Source organism: Lytechinus pictus, chromosome 19, assembly GCF_037042905.1.
Source record: "Lytechinus pictus isolate F3 Inbred chromosome 19, Lp3.0, whole genome shotgun sequence".
NCBI lineage: Eukaryota > Metazoa > Echinodermata > Echinoidea > Temnopleuroida > Toxopneustidae > Lytechinus > Lytechinus pictus.
The window spans coordinates 8,142,264-8,159,287 of NC_087263.1; the positions used below are offsets into that span (position 1 = coordinate 8,142,264).

At 34.8% G+C, this 17,024-nt stretch overlaps 1 long non-coding RNA gene across 1 annotated transcript; it reads right to left on the minus strand.

Annotated features, from left to right (window-relative positions):
- Nucleotides 1–13,938: 13,938 nt before the first annotated feature.
- On the minus strand, nucleotides 13,939–17,017 carry LOC135157644 (uncharacterized). Its single transcript, XR_010296629.1, has 4 exons — nucleotides 16,743–17,017; nucleotides 15,167–15,266; nucleotides 14,650–14,769; nucleotides 13,939–14,182 (listed from the first exon to the last, which is right to left on the minus strand). It is a non-coding gene; the product is annotated as an uncharacterized LOC135157644 (long non-coding RNA).
- Nucleotides 17,018–17,024: the final 7 nt, after the last annotated feature.

Here is a 17,024-nt window from a genome sequence, read left to right on the forward strand (position 1 = left end):
GTGGATACCATTCGTGACCATGGGGTTTCGAAAAGGGTAAATTGCCAATTCGTCCATTCACCACATGGTCTACCTTTATTTAGTCTAATGCCATTCCGTCCATTAAAATTTCGTCTAACAACCATTTGTTCCAATCATCACTTCATCGAGTCATCATTTCGTCTATTACCATTTCGTCAAATAACCAGTTGGTCTTATACCAATTTTCTTTTCATTCATTTTCCACAATTAACACTTTAGTTTAATTAGACCAAATGGTATAGCTATTGGACCACTATTCATTAGACGGAATGGCAATAGACTAAATAAGAGTAGACCATGTGGTGAGTAGACGAACTGATGATAGACCAAATGGTAGTAGACGAGTCGGCAATTGGACGAATTGGCATCAGACGAATTGGAAATAAACCTCGAAAAGTACCCTAAACAAGTATATTCCATGTTCTGAAAATGCACCACTTAACAAGTATTGGCGAGTGAAACCATACCCTTAAAGGCCAAGTCCACTTCAGAAAAATATTGAATTTAATCAACAGAAAAAATCAAACAAGCATAAAATTGAAAATTTCATCAAAATCAGATGTAAAACAAGAAAGTTATGACATTTTAAAGTTTCGCTTATTTTTCACGAAACAGTTATATGCACAACTCGGTGACATGCAAATGAGAGAGTCAATGATGTCCATCACTCATTATTTTGTTTTTCATTGTTTGAATTATACAATATTTCATTTTTTACAGATTTGACATTAAGGACTGTTACGATACTGCAACAAATAACAGTGAAAAATATTTTTTTTATTTGATTTCCTTTTTTTAATTACAGAAAATATAACAATCATAAACTAACAAAACATAAATAAATATTCATCTTACATCTCTTGAAGTGACAGTTCTGAATTTATTCCAAATGATAATATCCAGGTTAGGTGGCAAAGGCTCCTTAAATTAATGTCCACAAAGCTGGCGATGATTAAATTGATGTTGAAGCACGATGAATAACAAGAGTCACTGTAACAAGTTGAAATGTCTGTGAAGACGATGTTGATGATGATTAACAGTCAATTTCAGCAATTCATTCTCCTTCTTTCTGGAGCAATCAAATTCTAGAAGACTCTTGAATGACATCAGTGAAATTAACGTATCAACAACATAGCTAATCCTATTGATCATTTCAACTACCACTGGAATCTCTTTGCGTTGCAGTCTCTATTCAGAAATAAAATTCCTCGGCCTTTAAATAGGTGCAGGCATGCCTAACAATGCATTACAAAGACATTCTGGAATATTCTTAATCATTCTATGCTATGAATATCCTTAAAGAGAAAATAACTGAATAAATGAATGTAATTTCTCTTACAATTCTTTTTATATATAACAGGACCAACTCTAATGATTCATAAAATGCTAAACGTGTTCAGGGAGGAATATCATTTTATTCCTTAGGAAATTAAGGGGAAAAAATATAATATTTCATATTTCCTACATGAAATACAAAAGAAATAGTGAGTGGATGACGTCATCACTCTCTCCATTTCCATACCGACCAGTTTGCGCATATAACAGTTTTGTGAAATTAAGGGAAACTTTACGATGTCATAACTTTCTTATTTTATATCCGATTTTGATGAAATTTTCAGTACAGTATGCTTGTTGGATTTTTCTTGTTTTATTCAAATCAATTTTATGTTGGGGTGGATTTGTCCTTTAACAAGTATTAGAAACAAAACGGTAACCTTTTCAGGTATTCCCTGAATTATCCTCCTAAACAAGTACAACGACATCTTAATTGTTATGTCGCGGACGTCATCACGGATATGTAACCAAATTAAATTAACTAGGGTATTGTAAAAGGGGCAGGGATTTATAATCGTAACGCCATATTTCAAAATTGCACCGAAGGGATACACAGAATTGCACGTATGACACAAACCTATACCTTGTTATATTCATCTTTCTTATTGGCCTTTTATTCATTAATTTCTTTTCCCATCCTATTTCTCACTTCTTGAAAAATATTACGACCCCCCCCCCCCTGTCATAGCACCATCCATACTTTGGAAGGGGAATCAAATGTTATTTACTGAAATTGCATGAGGTTATCCATTTTCATCATACTATAAACACGCATATGCATCCAGATTGCAAAGTATAGGGATTTTTTTTGTAATTTCGCCTTAAAATGCCTTCAGTTGTTAGTGATCAAAATTCAATTGCACTCGTGAAAACATTAACCATTTTATAGTTTAGAATGTATGTGGCAGCACAAGAACATTTCCCTTAAAAATCTACTGGGGGATGTTTTACGATAGCCAAATAAAGTAAATGTGCTCAATTAATTTCCACAAGACGACACCTTTTGGCCAGCTCTTAACATGAAAAATATTAAGCTGTTCTTGCTTGTAGGTTTAAGATTTTAAACTATACTTCTTTTATGTACTTCAAGTTAAATGTCTCGTAAGGTTCCCAACAAAATAGACTTATTATATTGGGGCTTTAATTCTCAATCGTCGAGACAACTAATCATGAAATCTAAGCAAAGATAATTTTATTTGTTTTTGAGTACGTAATTCAGACTAATACTTTCAAACTGCTACTTTGCTTTCCGCTCGTTATGATTCTACCCTCCCCCACCCCCTCCCCACCCCCATTTCAAATTAATCCTGCAACTCTTCTCACGACATATTTAGGTTTGCAGCCGGTTAATTATTTCTGATTTGTAATAATAATAATAACAAGTGGAACGCCTCTGGTAGTCTCGCCTACATTACGCAATTCGATATAGCAGCAGTGCTGCCTTTGAAAACAGCTAATGAATAATTATTCACAGAAAAAAAACACTATCATGATAATACAATATGTCTATTGACCCAAAATTATATTTGACTATGATCACGTGACTTAAGACATGCACAAAACAATCATTCATACTTGATTACCCTTACGTCGATGTTTCGTTTAGATCCATAAACTTTCGAATCAATCCCAACACGGCAAGAGTTCATTGAACTTTAAATGACCTTTGATCTTGGCCATGTTCCGAAACGCGCACAGGGTATTCAGAGATACATTGCTGCTCTTATGTGCAAGTTTCATGAACTAGATTCATAAACTTTTAAAGTTATGATGACAGTTCCAAATATATCCCCAACATTACCAAAGGTTTTTTACCCTAAATGACCTTAGACCTTGGCCATGTGACCGGAAACTTGCACAGGATGTTCAAGGATACTAAATTGTTCTCCTGTCTAAGTTTCATGAACTAGATCCATAAAATTTTAAAGTTGTGATGACAATTGCTCCAATAACCCGACCATTGACCCTACGTGACCTTTGACCTTAATCATGTGCCCTGAAAGTCAGGCAGGATCTTCAATGATACACTGTTACCCTTATGTCTATGTTTTATGAACTAGGTCTATATAATTTCGAAGTTATGACACCATTTCAAAAACTCAACCTTGGTTAAGATTTCGATATTGATTCCCCCGACATGGTCTAAGTTCATTGACCCTAAATGACCTTTGACCTTGATCATGTGACCTGAAACTCAAGCAGGATGTTTAGTAATACTTGATTACCCCTATGTTCAAGTATCATGAACTAGGTCCATATATCGATCCTGGGGGGGGGGGGCTGATCGCCCCACCAATGAAAATATTGTGGGGGGCAAACATATCGTTTTGCCCTCCCCCCATGATTCCGCATGTGCAAAAAAAATAAGATTGTAATGTTACACATAAATCAGCAAGCAAGAATGAGATACACAACTCGTTCTAGATTCAAAATAGTGCTCAAAATGTCCGCTTTTCAGATTGGAATATAAAAATTTTCAGCTCGCGCTTCGCGCTCGCATCATTTCTGTAACAAAAACATAGGCGGATCCCCCCCTATTGGCGGAGCAACAAAAAAAGGAAAGAAAGGATAACAAAAAGAAAAAAGGGGGGGGGGGGAAGAGAGGAGAAAAAAGAAGAGGAGGAAGTCAAGTGAATAAAATAAGATTAGGGGGAGACTTGGAAAATAAAAAAATATATTTCATGTCACTATATGAAATTTTCACTCGCACATCGCGCTCGCATTGCCTGTTAGGTGATTTTCATATCCTGTTCCATATGGAGTTTAAATATCAAGTTTGGAAGTCAATATACAAACCATATTTCACCTCGGAAATCGAACTTCATTATTTTGTGTGATTTACAAATTGATTTTCATAAAGTGTTCTGTAAAAATGGTTTAATGGTCTGAAATTTACATTTTATGCGCGCTCGCAAATTTTGATTTATCAGGTACCTATTATTTTCGTGTATTCCATAAAGTTGTCAAAATATCCCTTTTCAGGTCTGTTTGTCAAAACGAATCAGCCAGCGCTGCACGCTCGCATTTTGATTATACAAATTGATTATACAACAAACTACTTAAAATCCCCTTTTCATGATAGTTTATCAAAAATATTGGCTCGCAATTTTTGCTCGTATTGGTGGTTGAAAATATATTAACTGATGCATCCTATTTATGATTACACAAGTGCTTTTCACTTTTCAGGCCATATTATCATCAGATTTAGCGCCGTAATTAGGCATTAATGAATAAGATATTAATTTATTAATTGAAATTGTCCCTTTTGTTTCATCTCGCGCTTAGCAAGAGGGATAGGAAGATAGTCGTAATTTTCATATGATGACATGTCCTAAGGATGTCCAGGTCCTATGTCAAAACTCATATATAGTAATACAAATATCAGGTCTTTGTTAGGTGCGATTCATATCCACCTCATAATTTTCCTAAAAAGCTTGATATATAGCGCTGAAATTGACTTTTTTTCCAGATGGGAATATCAACTAGTTTAAGCTCGCGCTTCGCGTTCGCTTTGATTTTCATGATAAAAGATGTATTAAGAATGCGTAGATTCTAGGTCTAAATATGAAACACGCGTGCGCATGTTAATTCAGATACTCAAGTTGTTCTCTATTTAAATCAGTATCCAGTTTCAGAGCTCGCACTTTGTGCTCGCATTATTCATTTAATTGGAAGATCCCCAATTATAACCCTTTTCACGATTTACAAAACATGAATAGAGTGTCTCGGTCAATAGGTCTAAATCTCGAAATTTTCCGCTCGCGTTTCGCGCTCCCATCAATTGTTTGATTATATACCTATTTCGTTTAAGTTACAAACAGTGCTTAGAATTTCCATTCTTTAGGTAAAAAAATCAAAAATTTTCAGCTCGCGTTTCGCGCTTGCATTAATATTTGATTGTTGAAATACCCATGTAACTTCTTCATGGCTAAGTGCAAGCAGTCTTTAACAGATATCTCTTCCATCGGTTCATTTCTGCTCCCGCTTCGCGTTCGTAGTAATTATTTAGTTGCATACATATCTTTTTAAGGACAGCAAACATTGCCCGGAATGTTCAAGTTTTAGGAAAGGATAGATAAGATTTCCCAAAAAAAATTAGCTCACGCTTCGCGCTCGCATTATATAAATGAGGATTATGATATATTTATGTTGATTTATAAGAATAAAAATAAAAAGTGACTATTAGGAGTACCCCTTCAAGGACCCCAAAAATCATCTTCGAGCAGTCGATCGGGAAAAATATGGCTGAAAAAAAATTCCGGGCCCCCCCCCCCTATTGACGAAGGCTGGATCCGCCCCTGCAAAAACCTATACTTTTCACTATTAAATAGGCGAATATAATGTCCCGTTTTGAGTTCTAAACCTCAAAAGAACTCCTGCTTTGATTTGTAATAATCTTTTCTTGGATATATATCTTATTCTTTATTAAAAACGTCCATTAAACTGTCAATTTTTTTCGGGTCGAAATGTCAAAATTTTGAGCACGCGCTTCGCGCTCGCATCTATTGTTCTTTTAGATACCCATCTTTAATAATCATTAGTGCCAAAAATGCTTACAATATCAAGCTTTCAGGTCAGAATATAAAAGAAAATCAACATGCTCGCGGCACTCGCATTATCTGCGTAGTGAGATATGTATCCTCCGCATGAGTTACTACAAACTGTCCTAAACAGGTACCTTTTTCCTGTTTATAGGTCAGTATACTAAAAATTTCAGCTCGCGCTTCGCATTAATTTGTTGGTGAGATATGTGTCTCTTTCTCATGAGTCATATATATATATATATATATATATATATATATATATATATATATATATATATTCAATTCAATTTAATTCAATTTATTTATTCAACCACCATCAGGTACATACAATTACATAAATACATACAAATATAACAATAGAATGATGGTTTGGTGACCCCGGAGAAAGCAGAGCTTATAAAAAGGGGCCACCGAGTTCAAATGTACACTGAAAATATACAATAAATAATGATAATTACACTAAGTACACCGATGCAACAGCCGAAAAAAAAGGGGGGGGGGAGGGACTTTCAATGAGATAAAAACAAATAATTTACTGAAGGTTTTTTAAACACAGGTTAATAATTTTCTAATAAGTCTCTTAAACCAAGAAAGAGTTGAACTGGATTTTATATCAGAGGGGAGGTTATTCCATAACTTAGGAAAACAAGTTTTAAAGGAATTTAAAGATATAGTTGATCGAGCTAAGGGTATATGAATTTGAATGCTTTGACGAGTATAATGAGAGTGTATCGTAGAGTTTTGGACAAAAATGTCATTGAAAAGGGGAGACAAGATTTTAGCATAAAATTCATACATAAATACGAGGGAATTAAATGATATCAAGTCCTGTAATGGCATTATGTTCAGTTGAGAAAATAGAGGCTTTGTATGAGTGCGGTAGGGAGCGTTTGAAATAATGCGAACTACTTTTTTTGTAAAATACATAGTTTATCTAAGTGTGATTTGAAGGTGTAGCCCAAGACAACATTGCAATAGTTCAAATGGGGTAGTATGATGCTATTATATAAAGTAATCAAAATTGATTTGGGAACATAATGTCGTAACTTGGAAAGAACACCAATGGATCTTGATATCTTTGTTCTAATAGAAATAATATTAGATTTCCAAGAGAGATGTTCGTTTAAAGTCACACCAAGGAATTGTATATTTTTAACCCGTGTGATAAGATTACCACCAATGTGAACATCAGGAAGATTAGATGGGACATTCCTTCCTTTTGTTCGAATAATCATATATTTGGTCTTCTCAAGATTGAGGAATAATTTGTTGCAAGCAAACCATTTACTTAATTTATGAAATTCAATATTTGTTAACGATATATGTATATTTTTGTGTGATATTGAAACAGTGGTATCGTCAGCAAACAGAAAAAATTAAGACTTAGAGAACAATAATATATTTTTAATATATAGTTTTAATATAATCGCTAGAGGGTATTCATTTGTCTCGCAATCTACTATGGTCAACAAGGAAATTCGTGATCACTCTCGCAAAAAGTGTTCACTAGCTTACAAGTTCACGAGCTTTCGAGTGCCGCTGCAACTCTTTACCAAGTGACAAAAATTATCTGATAACGTAGTCTATTTATACCAATCCCCAGGACCGTACGCACGAACGCGGGAACAATAGGTGGGCACTGATCCGTTGTGTGATTGGTCGGGCGTTTCACTTATGTAAACAAGAAAAAGAAGTGGGCCTAATACAGATTATTGTGGAATTCCACATGATACATTACTAAAATGGGATCTGACACCATCGATCACCACATATTGATTTTTGTGTGATAAATAACTATAAAACCATTGGAGTGGGACCCCTCTGATTCCATAAAATTCTAGTTTTTTTAACAAAATGTGGTGATCAATGGTGTCAAAGGCCTTGGATAGGTCCATAAAAACACTTAGGCAGTAATTTCCAGTGTCTATTTTGTCAGATATCACATTAAATGAATTCAGTACACCGAGATCGGTTGAGAAGTTCTTCCGGAATCCAAACTGCTGGGGTATTAAAATGGTATCGATGGAAAGAAATTTGTTAAGTCTACTGTGAACTATTTTTCTAACAATTTGGAGAAAAAAGGCAATAATGCAATTGGTCTGTAGTTAGTAATGTCATGTTTGTCACCCTTTTTGTAAATTGGAATTACCTCAGCTGTTCTTAGTTTGTCGGGAACTATACCCTGAGAAAATGATTCATTGAAGATGTGACAGAGAGAATTGATAATAGTGTGAATGCATTCTTTGACAACACGAGCTGCTATTGAATCACAGCCCGGAGCAACTGACGATTTTATGGAAGAAAGAACATTAAGTATTTCGGTATTCGACGTTGGATTAAAAAATAGTGATTTGGGTACATGGTTACATAAATAATCACAAAAATGCGATGAAGAAGTTTGAATTTTTCTTGAGTTACCTTTCCCATATTGATAAAATAACGATTGAATACCTCAGCAATAGCCGATTTCTTCGAGATCTTTTCCTGATTGAAATACATATAAGATGGTAAAGTGTTTTTTCTTTTACCTAATAATTTTTTTATCCTCGACCAGGTTTTTTTCATATCACCCCTCACTTAATTAAACAAATTTTCGTAGTAAATCATTTTGCTTCGTCGAATAACACATGTTAATAAATTCTTATATTCAACTTATTTTAATCGAGTCCGAGAGTCGCCAATTTTAATATACCGATAGTATAATTTTTGTTTTTTCTTAATGGATTTCAAAATGCCATGTGTAATCCAGGGTTTGTCGTTTCTTTTCTTTTTAGCTTTTACAAGGGGAAACTAATCATTGTACAGGGAGCTGAACTTTTGAATAAAAAGTTATATGACATGTTAATATCTTCATTGCTATAAATAGCATTCCAATTAGTTAAACTTAACTTTTGTTTTAATTTTGAAATATTTTCTCTTCTAATTTTCCGGGTTTTGCTACTGATTGAATGGAAAGGCAAAGATATATTATTACTCAGGCAAAATATTGGAAAATGATCCGAGAGATCCGAATAAATAATACCGCAAGTATTGTTCATGTGGATACAGTTGGTGAATACATTATCTATCAGGGTAGCAGAATGCCTTGTTACTCGAGTTGGCTATATACAGTGCGTATAAAAAAAAAGTTTACACTTAGAAAATATCTTGTAATATTATATATTTGTAATATCCTGAAGATTTTTCCGCATTTTAACATTGGTACAGATTCATTTAAGCAAATGATGATATAACTGTCGAAGAATATTTTCGCTTGAGTGAGCACCGCTTACTTTTGAAAAGTTAGTGAAAAATGATTTGCGCAGAACTTTGAAATAGTTATGCGAATAAAAGTAGACCTTAATCATGAAGAACACGTGGAATTTAGCTAATAAAATTGATTTGATATATTTTACCTTTTTTAAAGTTGTTTCCTTGCCCAAAACACTTCGAAGAGTGCATTGCACCCCACCCCACTCCCCCGCACTCCGAGGCCATCGTGACGATATTTGCTTTACACTGAGCTGCGATTTACATGAAATGGCTTAGGCTTCATTTTCATTTTGTTAATCATTGTCAAGCTTGGGAAAAGTGTGGAGAAACAAGTATTAAATGAAAAATGAAATGTAAACCCACTTTAAATGATACAAACTTAGTGAAAAATATGCTGAAGATGTCTGAAATAAACTTTTGTTCAGATTCAGTTAAGTCCTCAGATCCAGCTGGCACAAACATGGGTAAAGGTTGTGCTTACTATGTGTTGAAATTTCAATTTGGGTGGCAAAATTAAATGCTTGAATGTATCCGTTTTATTTCAATTGACTAAAAGAGCAAGGGAAATTGATGAGAAATGTTTCGCAGGGTAAGTTTGATTTGGCCCTTTCCCCTTTACACAGCGTGAAAACAAGCATTTCTGCGCAAACAGATTTCTGCGAGCTTTACAAAAATGGAGAGTGCTCACTCAAGTGTAACATTCTGTCAAAACTTTTACTTTCATTAGATAGATGAGAACCAGACCCAAGATTGCATGTGAAAATATTACCCACATGTTGTATATTTTTTTAATTCCCAGGGCTTTTTCAAAGTGTTAACTTTTTTTTGATACGCACTGCATATATATATATATATATAAACTCCTCAAACAAAGTTTGGAAATCTGACTTTGATCGATAATTTCTCCGCGGTTTTAGTAAATATCAATGTGTTATTAACATCAATGAATAGATCATTTACTTTACTTTAAAATGATACCCTACATGATATGATTTTGGTTCACATGGAGGTGCAGTGCCTTATAATGCGGGACAATGTCAAAATTCAAAAGTTGCTAAATGACACAATATTGAAAGTCACTGTTCTTTTTTCCGTGGTAATGACTTAGTTTCTCAGCGGTATCTTTTGACTTTGATCGATAATCCCTCCTCGGTCTTAGTAAATACCAATTTGTTATTGATATCAATGAATAGATCATTTAATTTTCTTTAAAATGATACAATGCATTATATGATTACGGTTCACATGGAGATGCAGTGCCTCGAAACGTGGGGCAATGTCAAAATTCAAAAGTTGCAAAATTACACAATATTGAAAGTCACTGTTTTTCCGTGGTGATGAGTGAGTTTCTCAGCGGTTTCTTTTAACATGGAACTAAACATGCATGGGTATTTCAAACCACGACTCAAACCATGTTATCTCACAGAACCATCACTACATAAACCACACCAAAACATAAATGAAGAAGCAGGAGCTTGATTTGAATGGATTTTCATCTCCATTGACACAGACAAAATAATCATGTTCTGTATTGACCCTTCATGACTATTTCTGCTTGTTTTGCAGCTTTTCAATTCAGACCTCATTCCAACACTTTTGAATCCTGCTCTTTTCTTGATGGCATGGTCATAACAAGCATGGTATCATTTTAAAGAGAATTAAATGATTTTTCGAATGCAATCAAATATGCATTATGTAAAATTGGAAGTTGAGAGAAATTAATAGCCAAACTCAGATTTCCAAACTTTTTTTGCTCGTTTTGCAGCTTTTCATTTCAGACCTCATCCAACACTTTTGAATCCTGCTCTTTTTGTGATAGCATGATCATAACAAGCATGGTATCATTTTAAAGAGAATTAAATGATCTTTCGAATGATGTCAAATATGCATTGTGTAAAATTGGGATTTGGGAGAAATAAATGGCCAAACTCAGATTTCCAAACTTTTTTTGAGGGGTTTATATATACATACACACACACACACACACATATATACATATATATATATATATATATAGGCCCATGTGTGTGTGGGTGAGTTTCTTTGTTTTGTGTGATCGAGCGCCTTTGGAACGTTGATTCATGATTTTGCCCCCCACCCAATCTGAAAAATGGATCAACGCCCCTGCATATACTTTCTAAGTTATGATGACATTTTAATAATTTAACCTTGGTTAAGATTTCAATGTTGCCACCGCCGTCGGAAAAGCGGCGCCTAGAGTCTTGCTCTGCTTTGCATGCGAGACAATAATAACAGCATATTTACCCAGGGTAGCCACTTCAGTTCCGAAAACTGTTCTCCCAGCGGGCCCCGCTATTATTATTACCCGGCTAAGCTAGGCTCAAGCCCCCGAAGCTACCGCCATTTTGTTTAATCCATTAGAAGCTAAAATAAGCCCTCATTAATATTAATTTCGTACGATGCTCCCAAGTCAACTGTGGTTTTGTACGTGTATTAGACAATACGCACATCAGCGCAATGACAAAGGTCAACTTGGCAAATTCATTAATGTATTCATTTTGTTACGCGCTCGTGACGCGAAGGATTCAGCGAATCAAGCAAGCGCAAATCTGAGACGATACGTTGCGCTCTATAAAGTATCGATATCACAAGCGATATCACTTATAAACAAATCATTGTTTGTATTGCGTCTTATAGGCCTTTGCTAATTCCAAAAGGGAAGATGAAAAGGGTAGATCGAGTCGTGATTAGGTAAAGAGGTCTCTACTCTAGTGCTTTTGCCATCCCTAAATCGTAATTACCATACTTGTAACTCATGATGAAACGGGCCCCAATTTATCATGTTTAATACGTTTCCTGTCCCCTTTATTCTCCAGCATTTCTTACTCTAATTTTTTTTCCATTTAATCATTTTCCCACTCAAAATTCTTTTGTGCCGCCTTTCTCCTACATATGTAGAGCTCATTTTCAAAAGGGGTTAGGTCCATTTTTCATCAAACTTGATTCTTATGTCTTAATGTAAAGATTTTTAGTAGCTATATAAGATGATACCATAGAAAAGTTGAAATTCCTATTAAAAAGTGAACTAATATGGCAAAGAAAAATCACCTTTTTTCAAAAGGGGTTAGGTCCATTTCAGTTTAGTTGCAAAAGGGGTTAGGTCCACACATACTTTTTTTGGAAAATAATATCTTAAAAAATATGAAGACAAGTAAATATCTTTTATACCCAATTTCATGTTCTCATGGTAGGGTATCATGAAAATTCAGTTTCGCATAAGAATATTGCAATATGGGAGAATTAAAAAAGAATTATTTTCTTGGAGTGGACCTAACCCCTTTTGCAACTAAACTCTTCTGAAGAACTCATTTGTCAAAAGGGGTTAGGTCCATTTTTCATATATTTTATTGTTTTCTGTCTCTAAACCTCTAAATTTTCAGTCACTCTGATGATACCAAAGAAAATTTGAAATTCAAATGAAAACGTGAATGGAAGTGGCAAAAAAAAACACTTTTTTAATCAAAAGAGATTGGATTCACTTCAATTTACTTGCAAAAGGGGTTAGGTACACAATGATATTTTTTTTAAAGTATATAGAAAAAAATTGAAGACAGGTAGATTTCTTTTATACCCAATTTTATGTTCACTGTTCACATGATAGAGTAGTACATCATGACAATTTAGTTTCTCATAAGAATATTGCAATAAGTGAGAATAAAAACATGGTTTTTCTCGGAATGGTCCTAACCCCTTTTGCAACTAAACTCTTCATATATTTCCTTCTTCTTTTCCCACTTGTTATCTGTCTCCTGGTTACCATAAATCTTGTCTTATTTCTCTTCCACCCCTTTTGTTCCTACTTCCCACTTTCTAGCTCTCTTACCACCCCCTCTAAATTATCTCTTCATATGTGCCCCTCCATTTCTTTCTCATCTCTTTTCAACCCACTTCTCATCACTCTTTCCCTCTCTCGATCTTCATCTCATTTTCAATTTTGCCAATTCCAAGTCCCTTTCATTTTAGCTCTGTACAAATACTATATGAACAAAAATGAAAGACATAAAGGAATTCTCTGGTTAGTGGTGAATTTTATTAATTAGCCATAAAAAAATATTACATTATCAGAGGATTAAGCTTTACCTTTTTCTTAAGCGTATGTTAATACTTTGAACCAAAATAATTTTTTGTATGCTGGGGCAGCGATCCTGGGGAGGAGGGGGGGGGGGCACAGTTCCCCCTACTTCTTGAAGCACTGAAAAGTGCCTTTTTATGCAAGAAAAATGCCCCCTCACGAACGTGTACTGTGTCCCTTTCACCTGACGAGAACCCGTTTTAGGTGTTACCAAGTGCTCTTCCTTGTATGCAATTTTTTTTTACCGAAAAATGCCCCCCCCCCCCGGAACGTGTTCTGTGCCCTTTCATTTGAGGGCCCGTTTCATGTGTTAACCCTTGCCTTCTTGTAAGTGCCCTTTCTCGAATCACTGCCCCCTTTTTACCCAAGAAAAGTGCTCCTAAAGAACTTGTTCTGTGCCCCTTTCACCTGAGAAGGACCCGTTTTATGGTCACCATGACGATTGCCCTTTGAAACAAGAAAACAATATTCTCATTTCGATAATATACTTATGAAGGAAATCCTTTGTGCATTAAGTTTAATAATTCATGGGTGGGGTATATAAGCAGTTTCGTACAGATGGAGGGGGGCTTGAATGACTCTTGCCCCCCCCCCCCAAAAAAAAAAAAAAAAAAGTCAAAATTTTGCTCGCTCGCAACTTCTTAAAAATTTCATGTAATACAGCATTTTCCCTATGCCCCCCCCCCCCATTTTCAACTTCACTCCGCCGCTCCTATTTGTATGTTTATAGCTTCTCCTTTTGCAACCAGTTTTAATGAAAATCAACAAGAAATTTCATACGTCATGAATTTGGGGTTGTGATAATAATTTTTGTGTGTGTGAAAAATTGGACTTGGAAAAAAAAAACCTTTTCCATCTTCATCAAGTGGTTCCTAAGTCAGACTCTTCAATGTTGAATTGTTGGATTTCTTGAATGAAAACATCTGTTACACCAGTCCTGCAGATTGAAAAAATAGAGAAAGAAAATCAATGAATTTAAATTAAAATTGTCCTGATTTATGAAACTTAAATGTTTTAAGAAAAGTGAGACTATACATATATATGTTTCTTCAACACATAACAGGAAATCTTACTTCTACTAATTATAAAATTGTACTTCTATAAAGCATATCACTTAAACCTGTTCTATGCAGTTTACATACCACTCTCCATTATAACGACATGTACTGTATGAAAAAATGCCAGAGATTTCTCATAAATATGAATATATGAATCAACATATGTAAATTATATAAATAGTCAAAATTAAAGTTGATATGTTTTGTTGCACAGAAATATGATTAAAAACGACACTAACTATAATCTAAAAACAAAATTGAAATGGGTTTTTCAAAGGCAGGTCTATTTGTTGCCAAAAAAATGTGAACAACCTCCATTATTAAAAATATTCACTAATTAACTCACTCATATAACTGCTGTAGGTTGTATTTTTCTTTGTGGTCTAGTCGCTGTTCTATTAGGCCTACTTCACCGATTATTTATTATCATCAATCACCTCCATGGAAATTGTAAAACTGCATCATCCTATTGGACAAAATGTAAAATAACAAGATTTTTAAAAATCGTAAATCTACAAATATGAAATATGAATATCACACTAAAGAATGCATAAAATGAATTTTGTAAAATATGAAAAATAAATATTGCTTTGTTTATAAACAAATAGGAAATAAAAAGGCCATTTAATTACTAGTAGATCAAGGACATGACCTTATTTTATAAATTTGCCCAAGGTACATAACTTTTGGCATTGGTTCTATTTTAGACTCGAGAGCCTTAGGCTGTATATTTAAGAAGTGTATATTCATTACAGATCCTACCTCTTTGTGGCTCAGATTATTTTTATTTAATGTAAACATGGTTAACATTCAATGCATGTAATGTATCTGTAATTTTGTATGGGTTAGTTTAAGTTTTATACCTGGATGAGAATCTGCAAAATGATGTATGCACTTATATGATCATCATCTTGAACCATATAGGTAGACCTCTACTGTTTTTTCTTGTTCTTCAAACTCAACCTGTTTGTGAAAGAAGAGAGAGAACAATAATAAGAAGTGATCTTTTTCATGGCCGTATGTATAGGGGGAGGGGTTTGGGTAAAAGCTGAAATGTGAAAACCTTCATCAAAAAGAGAATTACTTGACATCCTTCAATTTTACGTTAGAAAATGCACAAAACGGCCCTAGGTAATATTGGTCACTTCTGGCCCTCGCTTTCTGCATTTTAGGTTTCTCTAAATTTTTTCACATGTCTGCCCCCCCCCAAAAAAAAAAAAAAAAAAAAAAACTGGATCTTTTTATTTCCAAATCTCATTTCATTAGATTTTAACATAATTTCATAATCTCATGCACTAGGTCTAGATCTATTTGTAAGAAAGTATAGATCTAGTCCAACGAGACTCAGTGCTGTGCGACAGCATTCATTCATGTATCTAAATTAGGTCTAGATCTAGACTAACAATGGACTCTCGATCTATCTAGACCTAGTAGAAAGTAAAGCTTCGGTTCTAAACCCTATATCGGTTTAGAAATTATTGATGTCTGACTTTGACTTCTATTCCTGGCTAAGACTTCACTGCCATTATTGACCGAGAGTAGATCTAGATCTATCATCTAGTCCGACTCCTTGGTCCACTGACAGTCATACTCGTACATGTAAATACTAAATGGAGTCGTTTAGGCCCAGACCTAGATCTAGGCCTAAATTACAGACCTAGATCATAAGCCCTGGGGGTAAGTATCGAGGGTTGGGAAAGTATAAGTTAGACTAGATTTTAATTAGGTAGGCCTAGCTCTTGATACTTGATAGCATCGATGAATAATTAAAAGTAAAGTAGCCTAGGCCTAGATCTAAGTATAAAGTAAGTAGGGCCTAGGATTAAGAATATCTAGGTCATAGATCTATTGATAATAAGACAAACATGCAGAGCAGCATGTTATTTCTAAGACCGAGTCTATATATTTATGAATAACAATAAAAATGGGTGGGGGCTAAATGCAGAAGCCTGAAGTTATGCAAAATAAATTTGATAATGATATCTGAAACAAAGTGAGGACTGAACAATGACAGGTGTATCTTCATCCACACTCCGCTTTACTGTTTATTCCTGACTGAGTCTCGATCTACTGAAGATAGATGCAGATCTCCCTCTAGATCTAACGTTACAGTGTACAAAAAGAAGCCTCATTCTTCTTGTTTTAATCAATCGTGGGTTGGTCCTTGTTGGAGGTGAACCAAACCAGCCCGATTATCTCTCGATTCCCAGCCGGCTAGGAGCCCGTACAAAATACACTGCAAGCAACATACAGGCTGCACTGGGCGACGATGACAATCTAACTTCAATTTCAAAGACCAAATTCTGCTTTCCTTTAACAGAAGAATGATAGCAAACTCTCTAATTTGTTAAAGAAATAACCTAAGATCACAAAATACAGTGTGAAATGCGTAAATAGTCCACTGAATTCATGTGGTTATATCAATTTATGCGTACTCACCGGAGTGTTCGTAGGTCCATTTTGTGTGTGGAAAGAAAAGTTTCAGAATGAATAAATTAGATGACGTAATGAGGTCAAATGAATAATTATTTCTGTAACACGATACCACTAGTATCGATGACAAAGAATCGGGGAAATCGCGTATTAATGACGCTCTTAGCCAATGAAAAGGCCGGATTATGAATATCTTCATGCTCATGAATGTCAATGAGGGCTTATTTTTGTCTTCAAATGATCGCGGTAGGCGGAGCCTAATCTCATTTGTTTTGTGCTGAACGCGCA